Below are 16633 nucleotides of genomic sequence, written 5' to 3'. Positions count from 1 at the left end.
GCAAATGAAGCCTGGGAAATTCAAATCCCGGGCTTCATTTGCAACTCCGGTTGCCTATATTACCACCCTAGTTCGAACTAGGGTGGTAGTGTAGACATACCCTTAGAGAGTTGAGGTACCCTGTGAAAGAGCTCTTAGTATCCCTGGTACTGAGCAGCCCTGATGGCATTTTAGCAAAGAGACAAAGGATTACGGAGTTACAGAGACTGCTGTTTTCTCCTAGTCAGGAGGGAGGCTTGTTCATAGGGAGAGGTGAGGGGGTAGCTTACAGAACTGCCCTTCCTGTTTTTGTTCTGTTTGGCCTCCGTGGTGATTAATATTAATCCAGTACGTGCCCCCAGCATAACAAAATGAGAGAGATGGAAAACATGTCAGTTTCCCAGCAAATGTTGTTTGAAATACACCATTTTCCTTTGCTAACAAACTGACAACAAACAAAACAGAGGAAACAGATGACTTGTGTGAAACAAGCAGTATATATCACCATTTAATAGGGCTCAGTTCTGCTGCTGCATGCTCTTACCAGGTGGTGAGCCCCCTGACTTCAGTAAGAGCTGGGAGCACTCAGCATCTTGCAGGAGTGCTCAGCACCATTCAAGAATGAGATGAGAGAGGATACAAGCTAGACAAACATCTGTTTCATGTAGACCCATATCAAGCCAACTGGAATTTTTTCTACTGTGGGTGGGTCTGAGCCAAATACAGCCACAGTCTCTGTTCAGTGAGCCATTATATTTTCTCTGTTATTAAAAGCCTCCTGTTTAATATCCTGCTGTTATTCAAGTTCTTAATATCCTCTTTGCATTTTCCTTCAGGGAGCTGGTAAGTATTAATTTAACACAGTTCTGTTTTCCACACTATGTCCTTTGCAAGTGTAATTTTACTGATTTTCCTGTGGTTAATCACACAAGTAAATCTGGAAAATTACATTTTGTTTAAAAATACAACTTTTGTTAGTGAAAAAGAATTGGCCAAAATCAAAACACCAGGTAGAAACACTTCTGACCTTTGGGGTTTCAAGATCCATAACTGACTTTCATCCAACTAATGCTAGGGAAGAAAAAGGCAGCCCATGTTTCAGCTAATGATATAAAGTCCCATGCAGAATTCAGAGCTCTCTTAACTTCCTGTTTCTGTGCTCCCAGTTCACTTAGTCTGATCTCTGTTTACTCAAGAGTGAGACATCCCAGGACATAGCATATAGCAGCTTCTTGCTGTAACTGTTGTGGAAACTCTTGAGGGAAGCACTGTAATTATCCTTCTGGCACTAGGAACTCTAGCCAGGGATTAAGGTTGAGCTCTATATACCTTGATTAGTCACCCAAGAAAAAACATGACTGAATTTAGGCTGGGCATGGAAGGTGGGAGATTGTCCTTCCTTATCCTGAGACTTGAGCACATTCTACACAGAGTGGAGCATCCTGGGACCTGCTTTAAACCATGCCAGCTTTCATGGTCCCTTAGCTGGGCATTGCTAGAGTACATTGAGCTCCTCATGCCCACCTTTCTGATCCCTCCCGGCCTCCGATACACTCCCAGCACCACAGTGGTAACCACTTCCCAATGGAGAACATTGGGAATCTCCAGCAGCTAGTCTTTGCTCTTTGCAGTTGGGAGCAGGGAGGGTAGGGAGCAGGGAGCCAACCGGCTCCACCAGCTGTAAGGATCTATTGTAGCCACATGATGGGGCTCTGAGGCTGCCACCTGGCCCCACCAACTCCAGAGCAGCCAGTTAGCCCCATTTGGCCAGGGTTCCTAGGTCAGCAGGACAGCCAGCCAGCCCCATGTGGTCCTAGGTCCCAGGTCGGCAGGTCAGCTGAATGGCCTCGTGCAGTCAATGATCAATAGGGCAGCCCCATGCACTTGGGGTCCAGGGCAGACATGTGGCAGGAGTTTGGGGTCCTACCCAAACCTGCAGAGTTGGGGGTCTCGGACTGCTGCCTGGCCCCACAGGGTTAGAGGTGTGGCTGGTGGCCAGCCCTGCACAAGAGTAGGTTGTGGGTTAGGGTCCAGGTAGCCACTGCCCTGCTACATGATCCCTGCAGCCCAGGCTACACATTGTGGGCTGCACAATGATAAATATGTTGAGAACCACTGGTGTAGAGTGAGGCCAAGAATCTACTCCTCCATAGCAAAAGTGATATGTGCCTTTGCAGAATAAAGTGGGTGACACTTTTGTGTGGTCCCAGCCCACTCCAGAGTATTTAGAAGATTCAGCGTGGCTTGGCCTGTGATAATAGGGTAGGTTATTTTGGGTGTGTCAGTTATCCTAATCAATTTTGTGATGGGCCGTGTGTGCCTGTCATGTCATCATTGGCTAAAAGAATCCAAAACAGACCTGACAGGCTTACACAATAGATCAGCGATTTGACTAACACAATTGACCTCTGTCTAAACTAACCTCCAAGCTAAGGTATTTGAGGCTTCATTACACCAGAGTTGCTTGCTGCTGAATATTCAGTGGAAGGGAAGTAAACATTTACTTCGGGATGACTAGGCTTTTAGGTCCCTGTTGTGTTTTGTTTTCTCTCTTGTCAATCTTTTCTTCTTGTCCATCGCAGTCACTCATTTTGGGAACTATCATAACACTTAGCCAGGAAGACTTCCCTACATTATAAAATCTGCTTGTAACAGAAAAGCCTTTGAGCACACTGGGCCTTCTTACCATATTGCAGGGGCCAGTCCCAAATACAGATTCACCGTGAGATTCATGGACAGGTTCAGGATGTTGCTGCCAAAGCTACTAGCCCCCTAGAATGAGTACAACCATTGTCCTCTCATCATCCTGAAGGCTTAGCAGAATCAGAAAATGCTAAAAGACTCCCTTTGTTAGCTCTGTCCTGTACTTCTGATCCAAGGTGATGTGACTGGAGGTAGCCAGACCTCCCCAGACTCGGAGCCCCATGTGGCTTTCTCCAGGCAGCACTGAAGACTACCTGGGAGGGGAGGGTTACCTCCAGCTCATCCTGTATTCCTGAGGCCCTGCACCTTCTGGGGACACATAGCTGACCACACACCCCCATCTTGTCCAGGGGCCTGGCAATCTATTGGTCCCCCGGATACAGAAAGACTTGTCCAATTTTGGTGAAATGTTTGAGGAAAGATTATAGATTTATTTATTATATATATTATATAATAAATATTTATTTATTATATTTATTATAGATAATATAAATATATTATATTTATTATTAACATAGAGCCCTATGTTGTATATAAAGGGATATAAACAACAAGAAATCTATCTGTTATATAATTTTCTATCATCTATAAATAGTTATCGAGGAAGCATTATATACATAATGCTACTGCCAGCAGCTACCTGTTATATACAACTTTACATCTGTAGCTCTCTCAGGTGTTCAGAATCATTTATAATGGTGGTCAGAATCATCATTCTGATTTTAAAGAGGGGATAAGTAAGTCACTGAGGGATGAAGCCATTTGCCCAATATAAAATCACAGGAAAAGAGCCAGGGCTAGAATTGAGATCTCCCTGGAGTTCATACCATCTCCCCTAACTTTTATTTAAATTGTGCCTTCCTCTAAAATATCTGGTTACAACAAATCAAATTCAACATGACAGGATTCCTTTATTTTGTTGTCTTCCACCTTTGGCACTTTTTATATCTCCCACAGGGAACCGAGCTAATTCCAAATCAGTCCATCCGGTTGACTGGAAATCAGAAATAGTCTTGATCCCTTCACTCATTTTTGCAGACCTTCCAGATACTGCAAGGCTACGTCTTCACTGCAGGCTTCTTGCGCAAATACTGTTTTACGCAAGAGTTCTTGTGCAAAAGGTCTTCCACAAGAGCGTGTCCACACTGCCATGAGTTTTTGCTCAAGAGATGTGCTTTTGCGTAAGAGCGTTCACGGCAGTGTGGATGCTCTCTTGCACAAGAAAGCTCTGCTGGCCATTTTAGCCATAGAGGTTTCTTGCGCAAGAAAATCATGTTGCTTGTCTACACTGCCTTCTTGTGGAAGAGCTCTTGCACAAGAGGGCTTATTCCTTGTGGGGAGAGGAATAACTCTTTCGGAAGAAGCCCTGTTTTCTGACACTATACTGTAAATTTACTTGCGCAAGAATGCGCGTGCAGTGTAGACACCTGGCAAGTTTTTGCGCAAGAACAAAAACCCTGCAGTGTAGACATAGCCCCTAGAGAAAGTCTAGGAAAGCAAGAACATCTTCCCTTCCCATAGGTAAGTGTTACTTACCAAGAACCATACAAAACTACTCAAAAATCTGCAAACAAGACAATTTATTGGGGACCTCTGATTCATGGCACCACTATGTTGGGATTCCCTCTGAGATCTCTTTCCACTCAGCTTTCCAAGTACTTAGTTCAGCTTCAAACTTTATCACTTAGGGTACATCTACACAGGAGCATTAGTTTAGAGTAACTGGCGGTATTCCTAAATAACATAGTGCATGTCTACACTACAAGCCTTTATTTTGAAATAATGTCGAGCTGGAGCACTTCTTACTGTGACTCATGTTAACCCTCATTTCACAAAGAGTAAGGTAAGTCGAAGGAGGAGTGCTCTTCCTTTGACTTGCTGCTGTGTAGACAGTGCCAAAAGCCAAAATAAGCTATTTCAACTTCAGCTACACAATTGACGTAAATGTGTCCTTAGTTATCTGCATTTGGCATACAATAACACTACATGGAGTTGATTAGACTCCTACGCAGGCCAGGACTGAGGCTAGAGAAGGCTAACATGTCATTCAGTAAAAAGAAAAGTAACCTGAATTGGCATTCTACTGGTGTCCTATTATTATAATTTATTTTTTGTATTAGCTCTGTGCCTCAAAGCCCTACTCATGAACCAGGTCCTCATTGTGCTAGAAGTTCTGTTCCTAATGGCTCCTAAGCCACAGATATTTAAAATCCAGGGATCTTGGAGTTCAATTCCATCACATCTAGAGCAGACATGATAACTCAATGGCCAGTAGATTGATCTCTGCAACATTAATCCACTACAGTAATGTAGACAAGGCCTCACAAAGGGACAGCTTGTAGCTCCTCCCCCACATTGGTGTCTCTGGTACCCTTTGGAAAGTAGGGCATTGATTTGGCCATATTCTCTAGTGTCAGAGATTTAACCTGGACTTGGTCCATGTGGGCCTGCTTTCAGTTACATTCCAGCAGAGATGTGATCATTCCTAAATCAACTTCTGACCAAAGATCATGGACATGGGAACTTGCCTGGAACTTTTCTCACAGAACTGAAAACAAGTTTAATAGTGAGGCTGAGAAAAAAACTCTTAAAGGCAACTTCAAATACAGACTGATCCTTCTGCCACTGAAATCAGTAAAAGCAGACATCTAAACTATGTGTGTAACTTTACTCACATGATTAGTTTCTTTGATGTCAGTGGGATTACTCAGATGAGTAAAATTAAACTGCAGGATCAAGGCCTAAAACTCATACCAGATTATTAGGCTCCTTCCTTCACAAGAATGCCTATAGCTCCAATGTGGCAAGCTGGCCCACGCAGACAGAACCTTGCTCTCTTATAGAGCCCCCACTGGCTTGACTAAGATCCTTACTGATACAGGGGCCTGCCTGTGCAGAACAGCTTGCAGAATTGAGGCCTTAAATCTCTTTTATAGCTCTAAAATCTTTGTTATTTAAAAGAAATCAAATCAATGTATTTTTTAAATGAACAGGTAATAGACAATCTGAGATTTTTGATAGGGAAGAAGAGTATATAATACAGCAAATTTGTAACTTGCCTTTTTACTTGAGAGATGTCTAAACTTAATCAAGTGAAGACTTGCTTCAGTTCTGAAGTTATAAAGCCGTTAAGTGGTTGCAAAATCTCAATAGTTTGCATTTGGCATAAATAAATCAGACAGTTTTGTTACCTATCTTGCAATATATATATATATATATATATATTCATTCAGTTTTGGTTAGCTTTTCATTTCAATTACCACTTGCAGAATTTTTGCAAAAGTTCAAAGAGTAATTCCATTGAAGTTGTCCACGCTTCACCAAAACTCTCATTGTTTTAGGGAGCTTAACTCTCCCCCGCCCTTTAAATCTTATTTATGGCACAGACTTCTGGCATCATTTTTATTAAGAATCTTTGACACTAAAACTTTCATGTTCTTTCTATTTGCTACTTCTTTCTCTGCACTATTGGGTTTGCTTTGAAGAGGCTTCAAGTGTACTGTTTTATATTGTATGGATTGGTTTATAGAAACTTTATTCTTGTAATGAATTGTTCTTGAAATGTGGATTTAGCGGTGCAGATAAAATTTTGAAAACTGTTCTGTATCTATTTGGCTTTTTCATATATTATTGTAAGCCTTACTGGTTTAGTAAATGGTAAAATGTTCTTTTAAGATTATGCTATATTCCCTCTCTAGTTATTTAGCTGGCTTCACTGTGTATGTACTTATTACTTGTTTACTCTTTTTACTATGATGAGAATAACAAAATTTGTCAATGTAAGATTACTTTTTTGCTTTTTCTTGATAAAGTTCTTGAAATTGACCACAGCAGAGTGATTTTTATTTCATTCTCTCAGCTAACTTGAAAGGGTTTGGATTATAATGACAGTTAAGTATATCAGTATATTAATAATCACCTATATTGCACAGATTTCTATTATTGGTTAGTGTCTGAGAACTTACTAAAAATAAAGTAAAAACATAATTTTAAAAAAATGTGCTACTCATCTGTTATACACAGTACCTAAAACAAAGGCTGCAGATCAATACAGATATGGTTAACCTGACCAGACATTCCAATATTATCAGGAGCATCTTGATATTAGGGGCTTTGTCTTATATCAGCAACTATAGCCCTTTCCCCCCCCCCCCCCCAAAAAAAAAGTCCCAATTTTTCACACTTGATATCTGGAACCCTCTAACAGGTACAAACAAGATACATATAATGTGAAGACCAATTACAAGTAGCAGTGAAAATTCTCAACAGTCAAGGAAGAAAACAACAATCCATTTTATGTTTGTCGGGTCTGACTAGCAAGCACCAGTGTAGTTTAATAGTGTCAGTATTAGAAATATTCTTTATCTCCATTACCTGCTTAATCTGAGATGAGGACAATGTCCTTTAAACTAGCATTTTCTGTGGAGAAACTCAAAAGGAAAATCAGTAATTGAGGCCAAAAAAGACTTGCCTTTAAAACTCTGGTAGTCAAACATTCTAGTCATTCCTACACCTGGGATTTCTGCATCTCACAGAACAAAACAAAAAGCAAAAACCAAATAAACAACCACATTGCAGATTTTTGTCCTTCCGAGTTGATCTTATGGCAGAAGCTGCAATCTATGTTCCCTCTCCTACAGTTGTTACTGATGTACCTCTTTACAAATAGACTATTTGCCACTGAATTCAAAAGAAATCTCAATCAGATTGAGACTAGGCTGTCTGTTTTGAATGGTGACCCTACTTCAGAAGACATTCAAATCTGCACTTGAAAGGGAATCCTCTGAACTGGCATTCATGCTAAAATTCGACACTCTCCGCAGGGGAATTAACAAAGACTCCAACTATCTTACCCATTACAAAGATAGCTTCCCCAATTATCACCTCTAATACTATTAACTCACAGACATTTCCCCTTCCCCACCTCTAATATCATTAACTCACTGGCATTCACCTTCCTTCCCCCCCTCCCCACATCCTCCTTCTGTTCTGTAATGTGATTTGTCCTTTTCATGTGTGTTCATTTTTTTAAAATTGTATCCTTTGGTATATATGGTTGTGACTATTTTCTTCCATTATTTGATCTGAGGAAGTGGGTCTGGCCCATGAAAGCTCATCACCTAATAAACCATCTTGTTAGTCTTTAAAGTGCTACATAGTCCTGTATTTTGTTTTGAATGGGTGGTTTAAAGAAATCTGCAGTACTTGTGAAAAGCAGCAGACTGACAGTGCTGTAAAATGAACGCATCCACTCACAGTATAGGAAACAAAACAGGTACCATGGCAGCTGTTCCATCAACATGGCTCAGCCTTGACCCAAAGTAATTATGTCTGCAGGAGGAAAATTAGTTCAGTCTTTCTGCCCATTCAGCCTCTGCTGAAGCTGCCAATGACAGAGACAATTAAGACCAGTTCTAATCATGGTTTTTTTTCTTAGAGTTGAGTGAAATAATTTACAACAAAGTTCAAAAGTGTGTTTTGAAATTCTAAATACATTAGAGCAGTTGGTTTCCCATTTCTTTACATGGTCAAAGAACTCTAAGGGCGTGTCTATACAGCAGCATTATTTCGGAATAACAGATGTTATTCCAAAATAATTTTGCAAGCATCTACACAGTAAATCCTTAATGGGTGGCTTATTGTGGATTCTGTAACCCTCATTCTACAAGGAATAATGCCTATTCTGAAATAGCTATTTCAGAATAGGGCATATGTAGACAGGGTTATTTCGAAATAAGTGGCCTCCAGCCCATCCCACAGGTACCCTGCTGGCCGCTGTAGCCACACTCTGCAGAACTCTATAGCTTCCCTTCCCCTGCACCCCTTAAAGCTGCAGGCAGAAGGGAAAGGGCTCAGCCCTGAACCACCCAGCAACTGTCAGTTCACATTGGGCCAAAATGAGCGACTCCATTGCTCCCACTGTGCCCTCTACTGCTCCCAGGGAGCAGTCAGCCAGCTCCCAGGATCCTGCCTGGGCCCAAAAGAGACATACGCCTTCCTGGTCTGGTGCAGAGATCTGGGGCAAGGAAGCCAAACTCCAGGATCTCCACACCAGATGCAGGATTGCAGACGTCAATGGCCAGATGGCCTATAGCCAGCCACCAACGGTCACAGCCGCACCCAGGAGCAAGTCAGGATGAAGATGAAGGAGCTGAGGCAGGCCTATGCCAGGGCCAGGAAGTGCAGCCCCTTTTCTGGGGCAGCACCCCACACCTGCCCATGTTTCTCCCAGCCCCATTGCATCCTGGGAGGCGGGTCAGTCCCTCCCCTCCCCCATAGTGGACTCAGGGCTGGAGACACCCATCGTCATACTCCTGGGGGGCAGAGACACTGAGGAGGAGGAGCCAGATGAGTCCAGCACCATCTCCATGCTCACAAGCCAGGACCTCATGCTCGCCCTGGAGCTGGTTCCACACACCCTGGATGTCTCCCAGGCATCATCAGAAGCTGGAGAAGGCCCATCACATAAGTGCCATTTCTTTCCTCCACACGGGTGGAGGTGGTGGGAGGGTACAGGCTGGGGCACACTCCTCACTCGGCCTTTTTGGCCTGGGGATCATGCAGCAGCCTGTGCAAGTGGGTGCACAAGGAGCGCCAGCCTGGGGCATACAGCCCCAGGAGGCTGCAACTGAGGACCCTTGTGCAATCTCTCACAGGGTCTGGGGGGCCTGCTATATTCCTGATACTGGGGTGGAACACCCTCCCCCACAAGCCACCACTAGAGGGAGGCTGGGGACACGGACACACACACACACACTCAGGAATGCTGCACATGGTATACTGACATGCCTGCACACTTGGGGCAGCACCTGCTCCCAGGGACAGTGTGCTGAGACACAAGAGCGTCTGCCATTCACTCATACCTCCCCCTAACACCCTGCCCCCTTCTCCTCCAGCAGGCAGGGATACAAGTGCTCTCCCTGTGGAATGCTGCCACTGCTGGACCTGGTGTGTGTGTGGCATGAAGGGAAGCCCAGCCGCCAGAACGTGGGGGTAATGAGACTCCTCCCTGGACATCTGTGCCCCTGTAGGAAAGAACCCACTGTCTAGGCCACTGATGGCTTTATTCCAAGCACATCACCTTCGTCTGACCTGAAAACTCTCGGTCTCAGTTCAGAGATGAGGCCGAGGCTTCAGGCACAGTGTCTCCATGGATGATTGGTGATAGAAATGTAGCCGTGTTAGTCTGGGGTAGTTGAAGCAAAATGCAGGACAATGTAGCACTTTAAAGACTAATAAACCATCTTGTTAGTCTTTAAAGTGCTACATTGTCCTGCATTTTGCTTCCATGGATGATTGACCTTCTCCTTCTACACAGCTGGACCAGTCATGAGAGGGGTGCAGTCGACACCTTCCCTGGCTGCCTCCTGACCCTGCATGATCCACTGACACAGGAGACCACACAAGGACCTCCAAAGGGAGCATATAGCTGCCATGCGAGCCCTGCAATGCTGCATGGAGAAGGACCTGCAGGTGTGCAGCGAGACCTGGCAGATGATGAGGGAGCAGGGCCAGATCATCTGTGCTTCTCTAGTTCAGGGGATAGATGCCTTCTGCAATTATCAAAGTTATTAAGTAACCTCCATGTTAAGTGTACAGATTCTGATGTCTTCATTTTTGACTTTAAGGTGTTTTTTCCCTCTAAATAGTCTACTCTAAAGTTGTGTGTCATAGTGCTACTTAGAGCTGGTCAGAACCAAGAATTCCCATCCTACATGAGATGCCAACATTCTGATTTTTTAAATTCTCAGTTGGAGCAACAATAAATATAGTTATAACTATATGACGAACATTTTGAAATTTCCCACATATCACAACTCTGACATTTCATTTTGACCTTATCAGTTTTTTTTATGAGATTGAAACCTTTTAAACTTGACTATTATTTTATGTCATGTCATGACACATTTTATTATGACATTACTTAATAATTGGGTTGACTTTTGTATTATAAATTGTAATATAACAAAGCAAAATATAATAAAGTAAAAATGAAATATTTTAATAAGGTTAAGTGACTAATTCTGATAGATTTTCATTGAAAATTCTGATGAATTCAATATGTTCCCATAGAATGTTTGGATTTAATTAAATCAGTATTTTCCAAAAGAAAAACATTGCGTCAGAATAATTTAGACAAAATGTAGTACTAGTGTTTGGGTTGAATCTCTTCCTCCTGGTGCTAAACTGAATTAAGTTGTTCTTATATATCAAAGTGGCTCACTTTTTCAACCAATTTCATTGCAAACACTCCTGTGTGTTACTAGTTCTAAGGAAAATAGCCTTTTCAGAAACTGTCTGCTCCAGAGCAATTGTATAAAGGTCCTTCTCCAAACCTTGTTTTAGCTGCTGTTTGCCAAAAGAGGGAAGGTCCTCTTGTGGACTGATAACTGATTCAAAGAGTAGAAACAAAGGGTAGGAATAAATGGTCAGTATTCAGAATGGAGAGAGGTAACTAATGGTGTCCCGCAGGGATCTGTACTGGGACTAATCCTATTCAACATATTAATAAACAGGGCTCGCCGAACCGCGGCAAGCTCCACTCGCCAGCCACGCTGTCTGGCGATGTGCGCATGCTCAGATCGTTCTACGCATGTGCAGATCGCCCAAACCCAGCTCTTCCGGGTTGCAATCTACTCGCCATGGGCGAGTAGATTGCATTATTTGTCGAGCCTTCTTAATAAATGATCTGGAGAATGAGATAAACAGTGAAGTGGCAAAATTTGCAAATGATACTATGTAGCTCAAGCTACATAAGTCCACAGCAGACTGTGAAGAGCATCAAAAGGATCTCACAAAACTAGGTGACTGGGCAACAAAATGGAAGATGAATTTTAATGTTGATAAATGCTAAGTAATGCATATTGGAAAACATAATCCCAAGTATACATACAAAATGATGGGGATTAAATTAGCTATTACCACTCAAGAAAGAGATTTTGGAGTCATTGTGGATAGTTCTCTGAAAACATCCACTCAATGTGCAGCAGCAGTTAAAAAAGCAAACAGAATATTAGGGATCATTACAAAAGAGATAGAGAATAAGACAGAATAATGTATTGCCTCTATATATCCATGATATACCCACATCTTGAATACTGTGTGCAGATGTGGTTACCTAATCTCAAAAAAGATATCTCGGCTTTAGAAACTAGGGGTCACCAAATGAAATTAATAGGTGGCAAATTTAAAACAAACAAACAAACAGAAGTTTTTCTTCACGCATCACAGAGTCAACCTGTGGAACTCCTTGACGGAGGAGGTTGAGAAGATCAGGTCCATCAATACTTATTAGCCAGAATGGATAGGAATGGTGTCTCTAGATTCTGTCGGTCAGTGGTTGGAAATGGATGACAGGAGAGGGATCACTTGATGATTACCTGTTTCTGTTCACTCCCTCTGGGGCATCTGGCATTGGCCACTGTCAGAAGACAGGGTATTGGACTAGATGGGCCTTGGTCTGACCCAGAATAACCGTTCTTATGTTCTTATCTTCTTAAGATGTTTGACAAACATAACTAATAAAAAAACATATCTCCATCTTAAGAAAATTACAAGGTTTACATAAGAACATAAGAATGGCCGTACTGGGTCAGACCAAAGGTCCACCTAGCCCAGTAGTCTGTCTGCCGACAGTGGCCAGCACCAGGCGCCCCAGAGGGGGTGGACTGAAGACAATGATCAAGTGATTTGTCTCCTGCCATCCTTCTCCAGCCTCTGACAAACAGAAGCCAAGGACACCATTTCTATTCCCTGGCTAATAGCCTTTTATGGACATATCCTCCATGAAGTTATCTAGCTTCTCTTTAAACTCTGTTATAGTCCTAGCCTTCACAGCCTCCTCTGACAAGGAGTTCCACAGGTTGACTACATGCTGTGTGAAGAAGAACTTCCTTTTATTAGTTTTAAATCTGCTACCCATTAATTTCATTTGGTGTCCTCTAGTCCTTCTATTATGGGAACTAATGAAGAACTTTTCTTTATTCGCCCTCTCCACACCACTCATGATTTTATATACCTCTATCATATCCCCCCTTAGTCTCCTCTTTTCTAAACTGAAAAGTCCCAGTCGCTTTAACCTCTCCTCATATGGGACCCGCTTCAAACCCCTAATCATTTTAGTTGCCCTTTTCTGAACCATTTCTAAGGCCAAAATATCTTTTTTGAGGTGAGGAGACCACATCTGTACACAGTATTCAAGATGTGGGTGTACCATAGTTTTATACAGGGGCAGTAAGATATTCTGGGTCTTATTTTCTATCCCTTTCTTAATAATTCCTAACATCCTATTTGCCTTTTTGACCGCCGCTGCACACTGTGTGGAAGTTTTCAGAGAACTATCCACGATAACTCCAAGATCTCTTTCCTGATTTGTCATAGCCAAATAGCCCCCATCATACTGTATGTATAGTTGGGGTTATTTTTCCCAATGTGCATTACTTTACACTTATCCACATTAAATTTCATTTGCCATTTTGTTGCCCAATCACTCAGTTTGGTGAGATCTTTTTGAAGTTCTTCACAGTGTGCTTCTGTCTTGACTATCTTAAACAGTTTAGTATCATCCGCAAACTTTACTACCTCACTTCTTACCCCTTTCTCCAGATCATTTATGAATAAGTTGAACAGGATTGATCCTAGGACTGACACTTGGGGCACACCACTAGTTACACCTCTCCATTCTGAAAATTTACCATTTATTGCTACCCTTTGTTTCCTGTCTTTTAACTAGTTCTCAATCCATGAAAGGACCTTCCCTCTTATCCCATGACAATGTAATTTGCACAAGAGCCTTTGGTGAGGGACCTTGTTAAAGGCTTTCTGAAAATCTAAGTATACTATATCTACTGGATCTCCCTTGTCCACATGTTTATTAACCCCTTCAAAGAACTCTAATAGATTAGTAAGACATGACTTCCCTTTACAGAAACCATGTTGACTTTTGTCCAACAAATTATGTTTTTCTACATGCCTCACAATTTTATTCTTTACTATTGTTTTGACTAATTTGCCCGGTACTGAAGTTAGACTTACCGGTCTGTAATTGCCAGGATCGCCTCTAGAGCCCTTTTTAAATATTGGTGTCACGTTAGCTACCTTCCAGTCATTAGGTACAGAAGCCAATTTAAAGGATAGGTTACAAACCATAGATAATAGTTCAGCAATTTTCCATTTGAGTTCTTTTAGAATCCATGGATGAATGCCATCCAGTCCCGGTGTTTGTTAACATTAAGTTTTTCTATTTGTTCCAAAACCTCCTCTAATGACACTTCAATCCGGGACAGTTCCTCAGATTCATCACCCATGAAGGACGGTGAAGATTTGGGAACCTCCCTAACATCCTCAGCCACGAAGACTGAAGCAAAGAAATCATTTAGTTTCTCCACAATGGCTTTATTGTCCTTGATTGCTCCTTTTATATCTCAATCGTCTAGGGGACCCACTGGTTTTTTAGCAAGCTTCCTGCTTCTAATGTATTTAAAAAACATTTTGCTCTTTCTGTTTGAGTTTTTGGCTAGCTGATCCTCAAAATCTTTTTTTGCTTTTCTTATTACGTTTTTACACTTGATTTGACAGTGTTTATGTTCCTTTCTATTTATCTCACTAGGATTGGACTTCCACTTCTTGAAAGATGGTTTGTTAATTGAGAAAGTTAGACATTTCCATGAGTCAATTCAGAGAAATCACAAGGGGCTTCTTCACATCTGTTCAGTGAAAACCTTCAACTTCAGTGCATAAAAGTTTAACAGGAAAGGAAACACTGATGAAAGTACATGTTAACTACATAAGGAAGTAGACTTTTTTATGCTCATTTTACCTTGCTAAACATTTTATACTAAAAGACAATGCCCCTTTTAGATCCTTTGTGGTGTTTGATGGTGTTGTTTTAATGAAATATAGTTGGAGGCTGCCAGAAGATGATACTGTGATTTCTCTGTATTTAAGAGTGGGGACTCTTAAGAAAAATGGAAATGTGAAAAGAAGGAAACGACTGAAAGCAACCACTGCTCTGTGTAAATCTGAATGTAATCCTAGTAAGACCTGGAAACAGCACCCATTTGCTCTATTAGATTAGCCAAGCCATGTGAAACGTTCTTGGTTTAATGACGAAATTCAGACTCAGAAACAGTCTGTCAAATGGTTCTGTTATTTGACGAGCTTGAACCAAGTATCCAATGAACAGGAACTGATAAATCAATATATTTTCAAAAACTTGGCAGTGTTACATTTAAAAATAGCCCATAAAACTGGATGAATGTTGGTAGCATTGACTGGGTTGTTATGTTATCAGTAAACAACTTTCACAGCTCTGAATACAGGCATGGTATTATATCACATCGGTTCCCAGTCAATGGCTGGAAATGAAGTAACCTGCACTGGAAATGATCTGAAGAAATACCTTTCCCAGTAATTTCAAGTGAATTATGTGAATGGGAGATGGCTCACTGAATTAGAACACTCTGGGGAAAAGACTGCAAGAGGCTGGCTTAGTTTTCAAACTATTTTTTACCTTGATTATGAACTGAATTTCTTTGTCAATCGACATATTCCTCATTTTCCTAAGTTAACTCTGACTCAATGTTCCTATTTTTGCTTCCTCTTAATGTATTATTTCTTAATCATATCAAAACATCCAGTTGAGTCAAAACAGCACTTTTCTTATGACAGTAACTTCTCTGAGATCTACATTTTTAAGCCCTTTAGTAATACCACTTCTCTAGCTAGGTAAGCAGCTTTGAAGTTACTCATCATCTTTTTCCATGCACATTGTTTACAGAGCGAGTGAAAACTCAGGAATTTTGGTTTCAGAGAAATTTTGAGTTTTCAAAGTTTAGTTTAATTTTGAATAAGAAGAAAACCAAATGTTTTGAAATGTTCAGCTTACCAGAAATCTAAAAAAAAAATTTCAAAACCATGGACCTGTGCTGTTTCAGAAACATGCTGCCCTGAACTGGACAGTTCCCATTCTTGACATTAACCATGCTCCTGCAAGACATATCAAGTTCAACCAGCCAGTAATTTTCCCATGAAACTGTTTCATCAGAAAATTTCTATCCAGCTCTAATTGTTTATAATTATTGTGATGGTGTTTTTTAAAAGCTCATCATTAATATTGTACTTAGGCCTGAACTGAACAAGCATTGAACAAGCAACAAATGCATGGTGGGGAGCTTGCAACATCAGAAGCAACATGTAAGTTTCCGTTGCTCACTTGGGGAGAAATTCACTGCTGTGCAGAGGACCAACGCAAGTCATGGCCGTCATTTCAGTCCCTTTTACAGAAGGGTGGGCAGTAAGTGTCCCACAGGCCGGATATGTTATGCCAGGGTTAGCCCATAGTTGGCTGCCAGACATTTTATTTACCTGAGCATCCACAAGTATGGCCTCTTGCAACTATTATTGGCCGCAATTCACTGTACCATGTTGTCCTGGCCTGCTCGTGTCCTGCAGCTCCCATTGGCTGGGAATGGCAAACCATGGCCAACAGGAGCTAAGAGTGGCCTGCGGACACTCAGATAAATAAAGCATCTGGTGGCCTGCCAGGGGCTAACTCTAGTGAACTGTGTCTGGCCCATGGGCTGCTTATTGCCCACACTTGCCTTAACCCCTCATACCAGTCCACTTGAACTTAAGTGATTCAGAGACCACGTGACTTTCACCCTTGAATTGTAATCCTGCTCCTATTGAATGAAGTAAATGGAAAGAGTCCCATTGGCCTAAAGAGAGAAGGGGCCTTGTTTACCACTCTTTACAAAATTCAGAACCTTAGTGCTCTTCATGTCTCATTTTTTCTTGCTTCAGGAAGTCAATCCAGCTAGTGCCAATAATTTAAGGATTGCCTTCAATTGTTTGAATACTATCTCTGTTGCCTGTAATCTGAGCACTTGGGCAGCCACCTAGGAGAAATTCAAATGCTGCCAAGATGATTAGCAGAATACCCACAGCCTCC

This window comes from Pelodiscus sinensis, chromosome 5 (assembly GCF_052426305.1).
Source record: "Pelodiscus sinensis isolate ZL-2025 chromosome 5, ASM5242630v1, whole genome shotgun sequence".
Taxonomy (NCBI): Eukaryota; Metazoa; Chordata; order Testudines; family Trionychidae; genus Pelodiscus; species Pelodiscus sinensis.
This window is presented reverse-complemented; position numbering follows the sequence as displayed.